General features: G+C 46.5%; 5 non-coding genes and 2 pseudogenes across 5 annotated transcripts; all 7 read right to left on the bottom strand.

Annotated features, from left to right (window-relative positions):
* Positions 1-67: 67 nt before the first annotated feature.
* Positions 68-250, bottom strand: LOC132129859 (U2 spliceosomal RNA). Its single transcript, XR_009428622.1, has one exon. It is a non-coding gene; the product is annotated as a U2 spliceosomal RNA (small nuclear RNA).
* A 5,127-nt stretch (positions 251-5,377) lies between these two features.
* On the bottom strand, positions 5,378-5,485 carry LOC132129844 (U1 spliceosomal RNA; annotated as a pseudogene).
* Positions 5,486-5,836: 351 nt separating this feature from the next.
* On the bottom strand, positions 5,837-6,025 carry LOC132129866 (U2 spliceosomal RNA). The gene has a single exon (XR_009428624.1). It is a non-coding gene; the product is annotated as a U2 spliceosomal RNA (small nuclear RNA).
* Positions 6,026-12,055: 6,030 nt separating this feature from the next.
* Positions 12,056-12,219, bottom strand: LOC132129829 (U1 spliceosomal RNA). Its single transcript, XR_009428602.1, has one exon. It is a non-coding gene; the product is annotated as a U1 spliceosomal RNA (small nuclear RNA).
* Positions 12,220-12,570: 351 nt separating this feature from the next.
* On the bottom strand, positions 12,571-12,752 carry LOC132129865 (U2 spliceosomal RNA). Its single transcript, XR_009428623.1, has one exon. It is a non-coding gene; the product is annotated as a U2 spliceosomal RNA (small nuclear RNA).
* Positions 12,753-18,655: 5,903 nt separating this feature from the next.
* On the bottom strand, positions 18,656-18,819 carry LOC132129825 (U1 spliceosomal RNA). The gene has a single exon (XR_009428599.1). It is a non-coding gene; the product is annotated as a U1 spliceosomal RNA (small nuclear RNA).
* Positions 18,820-19,170: 351 nt separating this feature from the next.
* Positions 19,171-19,347, bottom strand: LOC132129848 (U2 spliceosomal RNA; annotated as a pseudogene).
* Positions 19,348-19,618: the final 271 nt, after the last annotated feature.

Raw genomic sequence — 19,618 nt, forward strand, 5'->3', positions numbered from 1 at the left:
ACCACAGCATGGCAGATCTCATTCCTTGTTCTTCTATTCGACACAATAAACGGCAATCCCCAAAAAGGGAAAGCACACCGTTCCTGGAGACACTGCAATACCAGGCCGATGCTTGGAGTGGACGGAGCAAGCCCCGGCTCCAGCTCCGTGATCTAAAAATCCATTTAATATGTAGTCCCGGATGGGGGACGTATCAGATATTAAACTGATAAGAACAGATTTTTTTTCTTTCTTTCGAAGAAGAAGTTTTATTGTTACCATTTTCATATTTGCATTTTTTACTTTTTCACACACATTTCTTTGTTTTCAATCACAAAGATTATTATTGTTATTATTTAAACATGCCAGAATACATATAATAAATACACAGTTTTAAAATCAAATTACAATATTGTTAAAAAAAAAAACATTATATGTAACATTGTTTTAAAATATTCCATGTTTATGTTGTGTTATAAAAGGTGTTAAACGTTATAAAATTAAAAAACACAAGTTAAAATGGTACACAAGCATCTTTTTTGTTCAATAAAACACCATTACATTTGATAAAACACAACAAAAAAAAAAAACAGATTCATAGCCTTTAAAAGTCATCTGCTGTGCAAAACCGGGGGTGAGTCCTTATCAAGTTATCCTTCACCCCACTCTCCAGAACAGGCAAGTGAGATGCTGCTTCATGGGCTCAGCGGAGATCCCCTCTCCTCCGGCCCGCTGGCCCGCTGTTCCCGTAGCCAGAGTGGTGAGGGTGCATCTTCGGGCAGCCAGGGTCGGTGCCTGCCGGGACCCTCTTCATGCGACCCCGGCCCCCCCGTCCGAATATCGTCGTCCGGTACCCCTGCAGCATTGATGTTACCTTTAGCTCGCATGCATGGAGGGTTACCGTAATGCGCTTCCCTACCAGCAGGTTTCTGGTGGCCCAGATGGCATACTTGATGACGTTAAGGGTGAGCCAGAGCGAGGTGAATTCCTGTGCTGTCATGCCCTTCAAGCCCCGGCCCACCAAAAGGATGGCGAGCTGGTACCCGAACTGGGCCCCACCCACTGGTAGGCAAGGGAAATACAGGGGACCGGTCTTGGCCCACAGGTCCCGTGCAGTGACGTACTCCCAGAGCAGGTGGTGGACAGTCTCCGGGGAATTGCAGCCAGACCGAGGGCAGATGGGGTTTTTGGCCATGCCTCTGGAGTGCATAACCGCCCTGACCGGGAGGATCTCATGAGCCACGATCCATGATAAATCCTTGTGCCTGTTCTGGAGAGTGGGGTGGGCAGCGTTCCTCCAAACTTGTTTGGCCTCACCTAGTGTGAGGCCTGGAACTGGACTCACCGGTTCCCGGTCCTGCACAAGAGAGACAAGATGCTTGTGGTTAGTTAAAATGGTGACATCTTGCTGTTCTAAAAGGTATTTCTTTAAAAACTTTTTTATAAAACTATATTCTTTAGGCAGGTTAAAAGACACTGGTATTCTCAAATCTACAGGTAAAATCTTAAGAGTCCTTAGATAAGACCCCATCCAAAATCGTGTCATGGCTGCCGTCTTGTTCTCGTTGGATGGGGTCACAGCATATTTTATGTGGAGGGCGGTGAAGCGGCTGCCTAAAAACAGGTGGGGGTCTGGGAGGCCTTTTCTGCCGTTTTCCGGTCTCTTTTTGACTACCTCCCTCTTCAATCTTTCCCACTTGGACCCCCACAGGAAATAAAACACCGCCCTCTCTAGGTCCATCAGGAATTCCCTAGGTGGGATAAAAACAGATCAAACAAGTAACATTAAAGGTAAAATAACAGATTTAAAAATTAAAATTTTACCTTCAATTGTCAACTGTCTTAGTCCCCATAACCCCAGTCTTTTCCTAGCTTTCCCTAGCAAGTCAGGCCAGTTGTCTCGTCCACCTCCGTCTTTATCAAATTTAACGCCTAAAATTTTAAAATCATTGTCCTTAAAAACCAAATCAAGTCCTCCTGTGTCCACGTCTCCCCACGGCCCGAAGAGCTGGGCCTCGGACTTGTTTCTATTGAGTTTGGCGCCCGAGGCCCGACCGTACCAGTCAGTCAAGTCCAGTGCTCTTCATATGGATAAAACGTCCGTGGCTAAAAGAGTTACGTCGTCCATGTATAAAGCACAGGTCGCCGTCAGTCCACCCGTCCCAGGAATGTCCAGTCCTTTGATCCATTTATCCTTTCTCAAGATCTGTGCCAGTGGCTCGATACAAGCCACATACAGGAGAGGAGATAAAGGACATCCCTGACGGACACCACTGTGTATGTTCACAGCTTTGGAAAGATGCCCATTTATTAGAATTTTGCTGACTATTCCCTTGTACAGCAGTCCCACCCAGGCTATAAACCTCTCTGGAAACCCCATTTTCTCCAGTACCTGGAAGAGGTACTGGTGCGAGACTCGATCAAATGCTTTTTCAAAATCTAAATTTAGGACTACTAGCCGAATATTTCTGTCTCTCGCGTAACAGATGGCGTCTCTAATCAGCACTAGGTTGTCTGTTATCTTTCTTCCGGGCACAGCACAAGCTTGATCCGGGTGGATCACATCCTCTAAAACAGTCGACATGCGTGTCGCTAAAATCTTACTAAAAAGTTTACCATCGAAATTTAAAAGCGTGATTGGTCTCCAATTTTTTAAGTCAGTCCTGTCCCCTTTTTTGTACAGTAAAGACACTATCCCTATCCTAAAACTGTCGGGTAGTCTGTCAAGAGTCTCAAAGTTGTTAAAAACAGCCAATAATTCATGTGCTAAAATATCCCAAAAAGTAAGATAAAACTCTAGGGGAAGTCCATCTGCTCCTGGGGACTTCCCCTTTTTAAAACTTTTAAGAGCTTTATGTAATTCTAAAATAGTAAAATCTTGGGATAAAAACTTATTTTGGCCATTAACATTCTTGACTAAAAAATTTAAAATTTCCCTTGCCGTATCGTCGTGTACATCTTTTTTACAATACAAATCCTCATAAAATCCCTCTACATTTTTTAAAATCTCTTCTGTTGTGTTTGCATCCCTCCCTCCTACCTTAACCCTGGTTATTGCCCCTCCCCTTGTTATTATCTTTTTAAAAAAGTAACTTGTACACTTTCCACCTTCCTCTATTTCTCTTTCTTTGCTTCTTAAAATAACACCTTTAGTTTGGATAAGAGATAAAACTGACATTTCTTTTTTTACATCTGTTATTTCTTGGCTAAAATCAAAACCATTATTTAAAAGATTAAAATATCTTTGTAATCTTTTTTGCAACCCCATCATGCATCTCTTTTCCCTATTCTTTTTATCTTTCCCTACCTTCCTAAAAAACTGTCTTGTCCGGTCCTTTACCATTTCCCACCACTGTGCACGTGTCTCATAAAAGTCTTGGAGGGTCTGCCATTGGCTGAACTGCTCCCTATATTCTCTAACCACTTCTTCATCCACTAATAGGGAACAGTTCAGCTTCCACATCCCTCTTCCTACCGTCACACCCGGGGAAAGTGAAAGGGTGCAAGACAGCATCATGTGATCAGAAAAAAAGAGAGGGGTCAATGTTGCATCGGTTGGCGGGCAGTCCCTTGTAAAAACATAGTCAATTCGAGAGGCTCTGGCGCCATCACCACTGAACCAGGTGAAGCCCTCCTCTCTTTGATGCAGTTGTTTAAAACAGTCAACTAACTTAAAATCCTTGACTAAATTTTGTAATAAAACCGATGTCTTATCGACCTTAAAATCTTCTCCTACTCTCTTCCTATCTGTTTTTGATAAAACACAGTTAAAATCCCTTGCTACTATTAGGGGAGCCCTGCCTAACATGTGGGGCTCCAGGTCTTCTAAAAGCTCATACCTGTCATTTTTTTCTGTAAAACCATACACGTTAAGAACCTTAAAATCTCTCCCTAAAAAAGTCAGGTTTGCTAAAAGAGCCCGCCCTTCCCTCACCAAAGTGCTATCCTTCACCATGATGTTTGAATTTTTTATTAAAATAGCGACACCATCATTCTTGTTGAAGTTGGAGCCACTCCATATTGAGGGCCCCATGGTCCACATCTCTTCCAACTTCCTGTGGTTACTTAAAAAGGGCAGAGCACACTCTTGCAGTAAAAACAAATCTGACTTAAAAGACTTTAAAAGGGATAAAATGCTCTGTGCTCGCAAGGTGGACCTCACACTTCTTACATTCATGGTAGAGATAGTGAGGGCCATGAGCAGTATGGTTAAAACAGTATGAGACATTTAAACAGAAGACTAAAAGACTACAAAAATATGCTTAAAATCATGTTTTATCTTGTTTCACCTGCTCTTCCTTTCTCCCAGATGAACTGGGGCCCGGAGAACAGGTGCTCGACACATCGGGTGCTACAGAGAAACCCTCTTGTAACTCCCTCTGCGACGATGTTCTTAGCTTGATGTGCAAAAAGGAAACCTCATTTGGGGATTCTAGGGGCCACATGCGTTCTTGATCTTCCAAATCGGAACTATCAAGCCGCTGTGCTGCCCTAGCTTTTTTCTCCTCTGTTTCCACCAGAGGAGATCCCGCAGGTCATTTTTGCACTTGAGCATTTGGGAGTGAACACTCAAATTCACTCCCACTGGATTCCTGCACCAAATCTGACACCGTTTCTAGGGAAGAGCTTGTTTCTTCCTCGCTCACTTCTCCTTCCGTGACTTTTTCCAGTTCAATATCTGACTACGCCCCTGTGGCCGCCCCACTTCCTCCTTCCTGCCCAATCCCTGAGGCCGGCATGGGAATCCTTGGCTCGAGCCGAACCAGACGCAGGTCTCAGATTGGCTCGTCACTCTGACGGAATTTTCGGGTATTTGGGATTTTGTTGAAAACGTTCTTTTGTAACCTAGCGCCAGGTATTTGGCCCAGTGCCACCCAAAGCAGCACAGAAAGCTTCTCTGGAGTCTGCCTGTCAATAATCATCCCAAAAAAGTGGAAATTTCCATTCACCTTGGCGAGGGGACCTCAAAACGTGCTAAGGTGGCGTGTCTGAGATGGCTCGAATGGCTATAACTCCAGGAAGGAATGAGATCCCTTCTCCCAAATCGGCACACCTGTGCAGGGGCTCAGTCAGCAGCAAGGTGAAAAAGGGCGCTGCGACAGGCCACTCGGTGGCACTGTAAGCGACAACAAAATTAATACCAATTGAAAAAGGACAACCAAACAACATGGAGACAGCTACAGCTAGGCTGCAGTCAGTCCAATCGACTTTCAAAGTAAGGTCTGTGCAATATTCGAACTGAACCACCCACCAGGGTCCGATTTTTCAAGAGCGTAACTGACTTTGTTTCACAGGCGCACAACACATACCTCGCATGTGACAGAACTCCCCATTCTGAAACGCAAAAAAAAAAAAAAACCTGGAAAAAACCTCTTCTGCTTTGTTTCACCAACAATTTTAGGGGAGAGCGCGAACGCAGTCCCCCACTACCATAAATTATGCAGTCGAGATTCCCGCATTTGGGGAATTCGCAGGGGTCAGCATGGCCGGAGTGCCAGGTAAGTATGAAGGCCCAGGCAGTCAGCCAGAGGTACGATTTGCGTCTCTACCGTCCACACCAACGGTTAGCCCCCCTCCAGGAAAGGAAGGACGGGTGCCTTCCGTTACTGGCCTGGAAACTGCCAAGCTCATGGGCCGGTGCTTCCCAACGCCGGTTTTAGATGACTCTCTTTAACCAAACACACCTGATTCGATGCATCACCTCGTCTGTGAAAGACCTCAGGTGGGTGCATCGTTCGTGGAAGAGTCCAAGACCCCAGGAGGGCGCATCAGGAAAAAAGTTCGCAATACACCACAGCATGGCAGATCTCATTCCTTGTTCTGCTATTCGACACAATAAACGGCAATCCCCAAAAAGGGAAAGCACACCATTCCTGGAGACACTGCAATACCAGGCCGATGCTTTGAGTGGACGGAGCAAGCCCCGGCTCCAGCTCCGTGATCTAAAAATCCATTTAATATGTAGTCCCCGGATGGGGGACGTATCAGATATTAAACTGATAAGAACTGATTTTTTTTATTTTTATTTTATTAAACCAAAGCATACATTCCATCAGAAAGTATAACCATCAATACAACACAATTCTTACTTTTCTCTTATACAATGTGGCTCTTCTTAGAAACAGGCTAAATAGACTGGTGTATAACTTAACCGCTACATTTTAAGAAACAGACAGAATAAACCTTTATTCATCAAAGCATTGTATATGTTCTTCAAAATTAAAAATTCCATTACCCACAATATAGATATTCCATGAAAAAAGAAAAATAAAACAGAAAAACAAACCCAAGCTAAAAAATTGCCCTTTTGCTTACCCCACTCCGACTTTTGGCAACCCCCCCCCCACACTCTCCTCGTTTTTTCCTCCCCAAAACAGCATTTAAATGCTTTCACCTCAGTAACTATTTTACTCAACAGTCGCAAAAACACAGTCTCTGACGCCAAACGAGGTATTTGCTTTCTTAAACAATCAGTTCTCCATTCCCACAGTACATGTTTCCCTTCTGAAACCACCACCCAAATTACTCTTCTTTCTTCCTTTACAAAGCCTTCCAACCCTTCCCCATAGAGTACTAGGTTATTTGTGATTTTCGGTCCCCCCCAACTTTCCCACCACGTAGTCACTAACTTCCAGAATGTAACTGCCCCCGGACAGGACCAGAAGGTATGCTCTACAGTTTCGTCCTGGCCACAGCCAACTGGGCACTTTGGCGACCTCCCTGAGCCATGTCTGTATAGCCGCTCCCTCACAGGCAGCCGACCCAGGGCTGCCAACCAATTTAAATCTTTACAAAACCCAGTCAAATAAGTAGGCTGAAACATGGCCCAACCCACTCTATATGGCGGGACAACTTTCTCTGCCCCTGCCACTAGCTCGTCCCTCAATCTACTGTACAGTTGCCTATGCTGAAGGATCAAAGATTGCTCCAAACACCATGATTTCCCCACTATGAAATCTGCCACCCTCTGATAATAGGCCGGCCTATTTGTTGACCATAGCATTGTTGCCCTCCATGAGCTAATAGATCGCAATGGAAAAGCCAGCCAAAACTGGGCCAAAATCCTTGCATTATGTGCTGCCTCTTGTGTTGCTAATTTGGCAGAAGAGGAAAGAAAAAGTGCATCCATTTTTAAGGGGATACAAGGAACTCCCCTCCCCCCTCCTTCACATGGCAGTACATCTGTGTTCTCGCCACCATTTCAGTACCGTTATTCCAAAGAAAAGAAAAAAACAGCTTCTCCAACTTCCTACCATACAAAAAAGGTACCGGAAATATATAGGCCAGATAATTCAAACTTGGGAGTAGGTCTGCCCTCACTACTTCCAGCCTACCCCACATCGAAAGCCCCCTTAAATTCCACCTAGCTATCTTTGTTTGCGCTGCTTTGAACCTAGCCACCCAGTTCTCCCGAGCGCTATTCTTTCTGAAAAACCTGATCCCTAGGATCTTCAATCCCTCTGCACAAAAGTTATACCCACCTGGCACAACTGTTCTTTCTGCCCACTGGCCTGCAAACATTACAGAAGACTTACCCGCGTTTACACGCGCTCCTGAAGCCTCGCAAAAGCCTTTAATGATTTTACATAATGTCTCAAAATCCAGATCTGAGGTTAGGAACAATGTCATATCGTCTGCATATGCAGACACCTTTGCACACGTACCCCTGCCTCCAGGTAAATGCATGCCTGTCAACGAATCAGCCACCCTCAAGGCTGCCATCAGGGGCTCTAGAGACAGAACATAAAGCAGAGGCGACAAAGGGCACCCCTGTCGAACCCCACCCAACTGCTCCACCCTTCCTGAATAATATACATTTATCCCTATCCTGCTTGAAACCCTACTATATAACAGCTTTACCCATGACCTGAAGACTGGGCCAAACCCCATACGCACCAGGGTGGCCATTAAAAAAGCATGACTTACCCTGTCGTAAGCTTTCTCCTGGTCCAGGCTCAAAATCGCCAAAGGGAGCTGCCTCTGTTCTGCCCAGTACAGAATGTCTCTCACCAAAGCTAGGTTTAAAACGCCTGACCTACCAGGCACTCCGCAAGTTTGGTCTGGCTGCACTACCACCCCAATCACCTTCTTAAGCCACTCTGTTATCACCTTGGCCAACACCTTGTAATCAGTTGTTAACAAGGTTATTGGCCTCCAGTTTGTTAACTCCTCCTTATGACCTTTCTTGTGTACCAATGTCACCAAACCCATTCTCATTGTCGATGGCAGCTCGCCTCTTTCTATACATTCCTGATAGACACAGACTAGCTCGGGGCCTATCCAGGGCAAAACGGTCCTATAAAACTCCGCTGGGAGGCCGTCACACCCAGGAGCCGTGTCCCCTTTGAGTGAGGATATCGCAGAGCTTACTTCCTGCAGTGACAAGGGGCCTTCCAATGCTTCCCTCTCCTCCTCTTCCAGATTTTTCTCTAATGCATCCAAGTACTTGTCCCCAGAGCAACCTGTAGAACTTCTACAACTAAAAAGCTCCCTGTAAAAGCCCTCAACAACTCTCAACATCCCCTCTACAGTTGCTTCAATCCCTCCATCCTTCCTCAAACCCTCTATGAAACTCCGCTTTTGCCGGCTCCGCACGGTGGAGAAGAAAAACCTTGTTGGCCTTTCATCTAAAAGGCGCTTTTGTGCACCTGACCACAACAAAAATGACTTGGCTTCATTCCAGTAAAAATCCTTCATAACTCCCTGAAGGTACCTGGCCCTAGCCCACCCATCCGTTGTTCCCAATGCAGCCTCTCCATATAGCAATTGCAATTCCTCAGACCACCTACCTACTTTAGCCCGCCTGCACCTCGCCTTCTCTCTACCCCAACCATGACAGAAAAGGCCACACGTTCTTTAAAACCTTCCCACCACGCGGCATGAGTCTCAAACAGACTCCGCAGATTTTTCCACCCAGCCACTAAATTATAGAGAGCTACACAGAAGGTTCTGTCCTTTAGAAAGGAGGTGTTAAATCTCCACACACCCCTCCCTCTCTTCATGCCCCCGATCTCTGCCCACACCCCCACTAAACAGTGATCCGAGCACCACATTGGCATCTGTGTATAGTTGTGTAGCTTCACATGTGCCGGGAAGAATAAATAATCCAGCCTGGAAAACTCCTGCTTGCTACTTCGCCATGTATAGGTGGGCTCCTGACCTCCTGCTCCCCGGAAGGAGTCTTGCAAAGAAAACCCAGCAACCAAAAGTGCCAATTCTTTACCCGAATCATTATCAAGGGACATATTAAAATCCCCTCCTATAATTAGCAATCTATTTGTAAACAAGACTGGTGCCAAATTATCTAAAAAACCCTTCCTATCCCCCAACTTACTTGGTACATACACATTAACAAACCGAAAAGCCACCCCCCTCCACCTGGCATCCACCACTACCACTCTTCCCGGAATCACCACATTAGCAGACTCAATTATGAATTCCCAGGAATAAAATAAAATGCCCACCCCATCCGATCTTACATTCCCTACTCCCCAACAGGAAGGCCCCACCTCCCACCCCGCAGAAAAAACAGATACATCTTCTTTTCCTTGTAAATGACATTCTTGTAAAAAACAAACATCAAAAGGCAACATCTTTAAAGAAAGATAAATTGAAGTCCTCCTCTATAACATTTTAAGTCCCATTGCATTTAATGTTGCCACCCTTAAACAAACCATAAAAAAGCAAAAGAAACCTTGAGTCATTCTTCCAAAATTCACTCCAAAATTCACTACTCCCCTTACCCAAACTCTTCTTCCCTCTACCTTTCCCAACTGATACTTCCATCCATTCCTCCCCTTTTCCCCTCCCCCCTTCCTCTTCATCTCCTTTGCCCCCTTCCCCCATACTCTTACTCAGAATTGATTTAACCGTTCTCAAGACACCTTCGTTTTCCTTTTTCCCCTTTGCCCCTTCATCCTCTAAACACCTCCCCTCGATATCCATCTCACCTCCCTCTTCCCAGACTTGTCTGGTTCCCCGCTCTTGAGTCTGGAATTTGCTGCATTTCCGCTCTCTTTCTCCAGCCCCATCCTCAAAAGGCCTCCATCGCCTTATACCTTGACCCATGTCAACGTTCAGCACGTCTTCTTGCTGCTGGCCCCCACTGATTGATGTCTCTGCTACCTCCTGCTCTGTATCCTCATAGATCCCACAAAGTACCTCTGCCACGTCTATTTCAGACCACACTTGCGATGGTGCCATCTGATGTGCCTCTTCCTCACCTCCTCTTTGTTCTGGCCCATCTCCTATTTCATCTGCTTGCTCCATCAAGACTTTTCTGTGATTTAAACCTGAGGGCCCCGCCTTCTGGCCATCTCCTTCCTCTGATACATTCATCAGCAGACTTTCAAAATCTGTTTGCAAGTCCGGTCCTTCTTTAAAGAGGCTGGCATAAGATCTCTGCCTCCTAGGGCACACTCTGTACAGATGATCTTTTCCCCCACATAGGCTGCAGGTCTTTGGCTCTGGACAGTCTGTGGCCATGTGCTCCATCGATCCACAAAAACGGCACCGCTGGCCAGCACAATCTGCCTTTACATGTCCACGAGCACCACACCTTCTACAATACATTGGCTGACCCGGATAGTGAAGAAATCCTCTGTTTGATCCTATGAAAAAGGATCCTGGAGGGTGGACAAGGCCTCCTGGCAATGCTGGATCTGGCCGCAGTTTCACCAAATATCTCCGTTTACCTGTCCAGATGCCAAACCGATCTTTCAGGTGCTCTCCCCCTTTCACTGTCTCGCAGTATCTTGCCAGAAAGGTTAAAACATCTCCATCCTCCACAAAAGGGTTATAAAGGTGAATTATCAAGGGCAAAAAGTCCTGTGCAAAGGCTGGATGCAGCTGGAGGCCCTTCAAACGCTGATGATCTTTCTTCTTTTCCCAAGCCTCAAAAAACGCAGCACAATCTCTTAATTGAAAAAAGGTTAAATCCATAAATCCAGAAGATGAAAAATCTTGCAAACAAAAAACCAAAGAAGCTGGAACTCCAAAAATTTCCCTTAACAGTTCAGTCACCACGAAGTCACGTCCAAATCTCTTTTTCACTTCTGCGTCCGAATCCGCTTTGACTTGTAGCCTGACAGTGTTCTTCAGCCGCACCACCATGGTCGGCAAAGGTGTATCCTCTCTCGTTGCATCCATTTGGGTCGATCATACTTGATCTTAGCCAAAAGGCCGAGAAGCGATGCCGCTAAGACGCAGCGGGGAGGAAGCCGGACACGGCGATGCCCATCTCGGCTTTGGTAAGTCTGGGGGACCTAAAAACGCTGGGGGATGGTAGTACCCTCCCCTGTCTGCAACGTCACCAGGCCTCGTCACGCTCGGCCTGACGCTGGCACTGCAGCGACGGAAAGTACGGCATCGCTCGTAACTCCCAAATGGTTCGTCGCAGAGCCACGTACCTTATGTCATGGGAATCCTTGGCTCGAGCCGAACCAGACGCAGGTCTCAGATTGGCTCGTCTCTCTGACAGAATTTTCGGGTATTTGGGATTTTGTCGAAAACCTTCTTTTGCAACCTAGCGCCAGGTATTTGGCCCAGTCCCACCCAAAGCAGCACAGAAAGCTTCTCTGGAGTCTGCCTGTCAATAATCATCCCAAAAAAGTGGAAATTTCCATTCACCTTTGCGAGGGGACCTCAAAACGTGCTAAGGTGGCGTGTCCGAGATGGCTCGAATGGCTATAACTCCAGGAAGGAATGAGATCCCTTCACCCAAATTGGCACACCTGTGCAGGGGCTCAGTCAGAAGCAAGGTGAAAAAGGGCGCTGCGACAGGCCACTCGGTGGCGCTGTAAGCGACAACAAAATTAATACCAATTGAAAAAGGAAAAACCAAACAACATGGAGACAGCCACAGCTAGGCTGCAGTCAGTCCAATCGACTTTCAAAGTAAGGTCTGTGCTATATTCGAACTGAACCACCCACCAGGGTCCGATTTTTCAAGAGCGTAACTGACTTTGTTTCACAGGCGCACAACACATACCTCGCATGTGACAGAACTCCCCATTCTGAAACGCAAAAAAAAAAAAACCTGGAAAAAACCTCTTCTGCTTTGTTTCACCAACAATTTCAGGGGAGAGCGCGAACGCAGTCCCCCACTACCATAAATTATGCAGTCGAGATTCCCGCATTTGGGGAATTCGCAGGGGTCAGCATGGACGGAGTGCAATGGGCAAGCCTCGCCCTGGGTGAACCGCCTTCTTGATCATGGTGTCTCCCCTGCCAGGTAAGTATGAAGGCCCAGGCGGTCAGCCAGAGGTACGATTTGCGTCTCTACCGTCCACACCAACCGTTAGCCCCCCTCCAGGAAAGGAAGGACGGGTGCCTTCCGTTACTGGCCTGGAAACTGCCAAGCTCATGGGCCGGTGCTTCCCAACGCCGGTTTTAGATGACTCTCTTTAACCAAACACACCTGATTCGATGCATCACCTCGTCTGTGAAAGACCTCAGGTGGGTGCATCGTTCGTGGAAGAGTCCAAGACCCCAGGAGGGCGCATCAGGAAAAAAGTTTGCAATACACCACAGCATGGCAGATCTCATTCCTTGTTCTGCTATTCGACACAATAAACGGCAATCCCCAAAAAGGGAAAGCACACCGTTCCTGGAGACACTGCAATACCAGGCCGATGCTTGGAGTGGACGGAGCAAGCCACGGCTCCAGCTCCGTGATCTAAAAATCCATTTAATATGTAGTCCCCGGATGGGGGACGTATCAGATATTAAACTGATAAGAACTGTTTTTTTTTTTTTTATTAAACCAAAGCATTCATTCCATCAGAAAGTATAACCATCAATACAACACAATTCTTACTTTTCTCTTATACAATGTGGCTCTTCTTAGAAACAGGCTAAATAGACTGGTGTATAACTTAACCGCTACATTTTAAGAAACAGACAGAATAAACCTTTATTCATCAAAGCATTGTATATGTTCTTCAAAAGTGAAAATTCCATTACCCACAAAATAGACATTCCATGAAAAAAGAAAAATAAATCAGAAAAACAAACCCAAGCTAAAAAATTGCCCTTTTGCTTACCCCACTCCGACTTTTGGCAACCCCCCCCCCGCACTCTCTTCGTTTTTTCCTCCCCAAAACAGCATTTAAATGCTTTCACCTCAGTAACTATTTTACTCAACAGTCGCAAAAACACAGTCTCTGACGCCAAACAAGATATTTGTTTTCTTAAACAATCAGTTCTCCATTCCCACAGTACGTTTCCCTTCTGAAACCACCACCCAAATTACTCTTCTTTCTTCCTTTACAAAGCCTTCCAACCCTTCCCCATAGAGTACTAGGTTCTTTGTGATTTTCGGTCCCCCCCCAACTTTCCCACCACGTAGTCACTAACTTCCAGAATGTAACTGCCCCCAGACAGGACCAGAAGGTATGCTCTACAGTTTCGTCCTGGCCACAGCCAACTGGGCACTTTGGCGACCTCCCTGAGCCATGTCTGTATAGCCGCTCCCTCACAGGCAGCCGACCCAGGGCTGCCAACCAATTTAAATCTTTACAAAACCCAGTCAAATAAGTAGGCTGCAACATGGCCCAACCCACTCTATATGGCGGGACAACTTTCTCTGCCCCTGCCACTAGCTCGTCCCTCAATCTACTGTACAGTCGCCTATGCTGAAGGATCAAAGATTGCTCCAAACACCATGATTTCCCCACTATGAAATCTGCCACCCTCTGATAATAGGCCGGCCTATTTGTTGCCCTCCATGAGCTAATAGATCGCAATGGAAAAGCCAACCAAAACTGGGCCAAAATCCTTGCATTATGTGCTGCTTCTTGTGTTGCTAATTGGGCAGAAGAGGAAAGAAAAAGTCTATCCATCTTTAAGGGGATACAAGGAACTCCCCTCGCCCCTCCTTCACATGGCAGTACATCTGTGTTCTCGCCACCATTTCAGTACCGTTATTCCAAAGAAAAGAAAAAAACAGCTTCTCCAACTTCCTACCATACAAAAAAGGTACCGGAACAATATAGGCCAGATAATTCAAACTTGGGAGTAGGTCTGCCCTCACTACTTCCAGCCTACCCCACATCGAAAGCCCCCTTAAATTCCACCTAGCTATCTTTGTTTGCGCTGCTTTGAACCTAGCCACCCAGTTCTCCCGAGCGCTATTCTTTCTGAAAAACCTGATCCCTAGGATCTTCAATCCCTCTGCACAAAAGTTATACCCACCTGGCACAACTGTTCTTTCTGCCCACTGGCCTGCAAACATTACAGAAGACTTACCCGCGTTTACACGCGCTCCTGAAGCCTCGCAAAAGCCTTTAATGATTTTGCATACTGTCTCAAAATCCAGATCTGAGGTTAGGAGCAATGTCATATCGTCTGCATATGCAGAAACCTTTGCACACGTACCCCTGCCTCCAGGTAAATGCATGCCTGTCAACGAATCAGCCACCCTCAAGGCTGCCATCAGGGGCTCTAGAGACAGAACATAAAGCAGAGGCGACAAAGGGCACCCCTGTCGAACCCCACCCAACTGCTCCACCCTCCCTGAATAATATCCATTTATCCCTATCCTGCTTGAAACCCTACTATACAACAGCTTTACCCATGACCTGAAGACTGGGCCAAACCCCATACGCACCAGGGTGGCCATTAAAAAAGCATGACTTACCCTGTCGTAAGCTTTCTCCTGGTCCAGGCTCAAAATCGCCAAAGGGAGCTGCCGCTGTTCCGCCCAGTACAGAATGTCTCTCACCAAAGCTAGGTTTAAAACGCCTGACCTACCAGGCACTCCGCAAGTTTGGTCTGGCTGCACTACCACCCCAATCACCTTCTTAAGCCGCTCTGTTATCACCTTGGCCAACACCTTGTAATCAGTTGTTAACAAGGTTATTGGCCTCCAGTTTGTTAACTCCTCCTTATGACCTTTCTTGTGTACCAATGTCACCAAACCCATTCTCATTGTCGATGGCAGCTCGCCTCTTTCTATACATTCCTGATAGACACAGACTAGCTCGGGGCCTATCCAGGGCAAAACGGTCCTATAAAACTCCGCTGGGAGGCCGTCACACCCAGGAGCCGTGTCCCCTTTGAGTGAGGATATTGCAGAGCTTACTTCCTGCAGTGACAAGGGGCCTTCCAATGCTTCCCTCTCCTCCTCTTCCAGAGTTTTCTCTAATGCATCCAAGTACTTGTCCCCAGAGCAACCTGTAGAACTTCTACAACTAAAAAGCTCCCTGTAAAAGCCCTCAACAACTCTCAACATCCCCTCTACAGTTGCTTCAATCCCTCCATCCTTCCTCAAACCCTCTATGAAACTCCGCTTTTGCCGGCTCCGCACGGTGGAGAAGAAAAACCTTGTTGGCCTTTCATCTAAAAGGTGCTTTTGTGCACCTGACCACAACAAAAATGACTTGGCTTCATTCCAGTAAAAATCCTTCATAACTCCCTGAAGGTACCTGGCCCTAGCCCACCCATCCGTTGTTCCCAATGCACCCTCTCCATATAGCAATTGCAATTCCTCAGACCACCTACCTACTTTAGCCCGCCTGCACCTCGCCTTCTCTCTACCCCAACCATGACAGAAAAATGCCACACGTTCTTTAAAACCTTCCCACCACGCGGCATGAGTCTCAAACAGACTCCGCAGATTTTTCCACCCAGCCACTAAATTATAGAGAGCTACACAGAAGGTTCTGTCCTTTAGAAAGGAGGTGTTAAATCTCCACACACACCTCCCTCTCTTCATGCCCCCGATCTCTGCCCACACCCCCACTAAACAGTGATCCGAGCACCACATTGGCATCTGTGTATAGTTGTGTAGCTTCACATGTGCCGGGAAGAATAAATAATCCAGCCTGGAAAACTCCTGCTTGCTACTTCGCCATGTATAGGTGGGCTCCTGACCTCCTGCTCCCCGGAAGGAGTCTTGCAAAGAAAACCCAGCAACCAAAAGTGCCAATTCTTTACCCGAATCATTATCAAGGGACATATTAATATCCCCTCCTATAATTAGCAATCTATTTGTAAACAAGACTGGTGCCAAATTATCTAAAAAACCCTTCCTATCCCCCAACTTACTTGGTACATACACATTAACAAACCGAAAAGCCACCACCCTCCACCTGGCATCCACCACTTCCACTCTTCCCGGAATCACCACATTAGCAGACTCAATTATGAATTCCCAGGAATAAAATAAAATGCCCACCCCATCCGATCTTACATTCCCTACTCCCCAACAGGAAGGCCCCACCTCCCACCCCGCAGAAAAAACAGATACATCTTCTTTTCCTTGTAAATGACATTCTTGTAAAAAACAAACATCAAAAGGCAACATCTTTAAAGAAAGATAAATTGAAGTCCTCCTCTGTAACATTTTAAGTCACCTTGCATTTAATGTTGCCACCCTTAAACAAACCATAAAAAAGCAAAAGAAACCTTGAGTCATTCTTCCAAAATTCACATACTCCCCTTACCCAAACTCTTCTTCCCTCTACCTTTCCCAACTGATACTTCCATCCATTCCTCCCCTTCTCCCCTCCCCCCTTCCTCTTCATCTCCTTTGCCCCCTTCCCCCATACTCTTACTCAGAATTGATTTAACCTTTCTCAAGACACCTTCGTTTTCCTTTTTCCCCATTGCCCCTTCATCCTCTAAACACCTCCCCTCGATATCCATCTCACCTCCCTCTTCCCAGACTTGTCTGGTTCCCCGCTCTTGAGTCTGGAATTTGCTGCATTTCCGCTCTCTTTCTCCAGCCCCATCCTCAAAAGGCCTCCGTCGCCTTATACCTTGACCCATGTCAACGTTCAGCACGTCTTCTTGCTGCTGGCCCCCACTGATTGATGTCTCTGCTACCTCCTGCTCTGTATCCTCATAGATCCCACAAAGTACCTCTGCCACGTCTATTTCAGACCACACTTGCGATGGTGCCATCTGATGTGCCTCTTCCTCACCTCCTCTTTGTTCTGGCCCATCTCCTATTTCATCTGCTTGCTCCCTCAAGACTTTTCTGTGATTTAAACCTGAGGGCCCCGCCTTCTGGCCATCTCCTTCCTCTGATACATTCATCAGCAGACTTTCAAAATCTGTTTGCACACTCTGTACAGATGATCTTTTCCCCCACATAGGCTCCAGGTCTTTGGCTCTGGACAGTCTGTGGCCATGTGCTCCATCGATCCACAAAAATGGCACCGCTGGCCAGCACAATCTGCCTTTACATGTCCACGAGCACCACACCTTCTACAATACATTGGCTGACCCGGATAGTGAAGAAATTCTCTGTTTGATCCTATGAAAAAGGATCCTGGAGGGTGGACAAGGCCTCCTGGCAATGCTGGATCTGCCCGCAGTTTCACCAAATATCTCTGTTTACCTGTCCAGATGCCAAACCGATCTTTCAGGTGCTCTCCCCCTTTCACTGTCTCGCAGTATCTGGCCAGAAAGGTTAAAACATCTCCATCCTCCACAAAAGGGTTATAAAGGTGAATTATCAAGGGCAAAAAGTCTTTCTTCTTTTCCCAAGCCTCAAAAAACGCAGCACAATCTCTTAATTGAAAAAAGGTTAAATCCATAAATCCAGAAGATGAAAAATCTTGCAAACAAAAAACCAAAGAAGCTGGAACTCCAAAAATTTCCCTTAACAGTTCAGTCACCACGAAGTCACATCCAAATCTCTTTTTCACTTCTGCGTCCGAATCCGCTTTGACTTGTAGCCTGACAGTGTTCTTCAGCCGCACCACCATGGTCGGCAAAGGTGTATCCTCTCTCGTTGCATCCATTTGGGTCGATCACACTTGATCTTAGCCAAAAGGCCGAGAAGCGATGCCGCTAAGACGCAGCGGGGAGGAAGCCGGACACGGCGATGCCCATCTCGGCTTTGGTAAGTCTGGGGGACCTAAAAACGCTGGGGGATGGTAGTACCCTCCCCTGTCTGCAACGTCACCGCGCCTCGTCACGCTCGGCCTGACGCTGGCACTGCAGCGACGGAAAGTACGGCATCGCTCGTAACTCCCAAACGGTTCGTCGCAGAGCCACGTACCTTATGTCATGGGAATCCTTGGCTCGAGCCGAACCAGACACAGGTCTCAGATTGGCTCGTCGCTCTGACGGAATTTTCGGGTATTTGGGATTTTTTCGAAAACCTTCTTTTGCAACCTAGCGCCAGGTATTTGGCCCAGTCCCACCCAAAGCAGCACAGAAAGCTTCTCTGGAGTCTGCCTGTCAATAATCATCCCAAAAAAGTGGAAATTTCCATTCACCTTGGCGAGGGGACCTCAAAACGTGCTAAGGTGGCGTGTCCGAGATGGCTCGAATGGCTATAACTCCAGGAAGGAATGAGATCCCTTCACCCAAATCGGCACACCTGTGCAGGGGCTCAGTCAGAAGCAAGGTCAAAAAGGGCGCTGCGACAGGCCACTCGGTGGCGCTGTAAGCGACAACAAAATTAATACCAATTGAAAAAGGAAAAACCAAACAACATGGAGACAGCTACAGCTAGGCTGCAGTCAGTCCAATCGACTTTCAAAGTAAGGTCTGTGCTACATTCGAACTGAACCACCCACCAGGGTCCGATTTTTCAAGAGCGTAACTGACTTCACAGGCGCACAACACATACCTCGCATGTGACAGAACTCCCCATTCTGAAACGCAAAAAAAAAAAAAAAACCTGGAAAAAACCTCTTCTGCTTTGTTTCACCAACAATTTCAGGGGAGAGCGCGAACGCAGTCCCCCACTACCATAAATTGTGCAGTCGACATTCCCGCATTTGGGGAATTCGCAGGGGTCAGCATGGCCGGAGTGCAATGGGCAAGCCTCGCCCTGGGTGAACCGCCTTCTTGATCATGGTGTCTCCCCTGCCAGGTAAGTATGAAGGCCCAGGCGGTCAGCCAGAGGTACGATTTGCGTCTCTACCGTCCACACCAACCATTAGCCCCCCTCCAGGAAAGGAAGGACGGGTGCCTTCCGTTACTGGCCTGGAAACTGCCAAGCTCATGGGCCGGTGCTTCCCAACGCCGGTTTTAGATGACTCTCTTTAACCAAACACACCTGATTCGATGCATCACCTCGTCTGTGAAAGACCTCAGGTGGGTGCATCGTTCGTGGAAGAGTCCAAGACCCCAGGAGGGTGCATCAGGAAAAAAGTTCGCAATACACCACAGCATGGCAGATCTCATTCCTTGTTCTGCTATTCGACACAATAAACGGCAATCCCCAAAAAGGGAAAGCACACCGTTCCTGGAGACACTGCAATACCAGGCCGATGCTTGGAGTGGACGGAGCAAGCCCCGGCTCCAGCTCCGTGATCTAAAAATCCATTTAATATGTAGTCCCCGGATGGGGGACGTATCAGATATTAAACTGATAAGAACAGATTTTTTTTCTTTCGAAAAAGTTTTGTTGTCACCATTTTCATATTTGCATTTTTTACTTTTCCACACATATTTCTTTGTTTTCAATCACAAAGATTATTATTGTTATTATTTAAACATGCCAGAATACATATAATAAATACACAGTTTTAAAATCAAATTACAATATTATAAAAAAAAAAAACATTATATGTAACATTGTTTTAAAATATTCCATGTTTATGTTGTGTTATAAAAGCTGTTAAACGTTATAAAAGTAAAAAAACACAAGTTAAAATAGTACACAAGCATCTTTTTT

Source organism: Carassius carassius, chromosome 46 (genome assembly GCF_963082965.1).
Source record: "Carassius carassius chromosome 46, fCarCar2.1, whole genome shotgun sequence".
In the NCBI taxonomy this organism is placed as follows: Eukaryota; Metazoa; Chordata; class Actinopteri; order Cypriniformes; family Cyprinidae; genus Carassius; species Carassius carassius.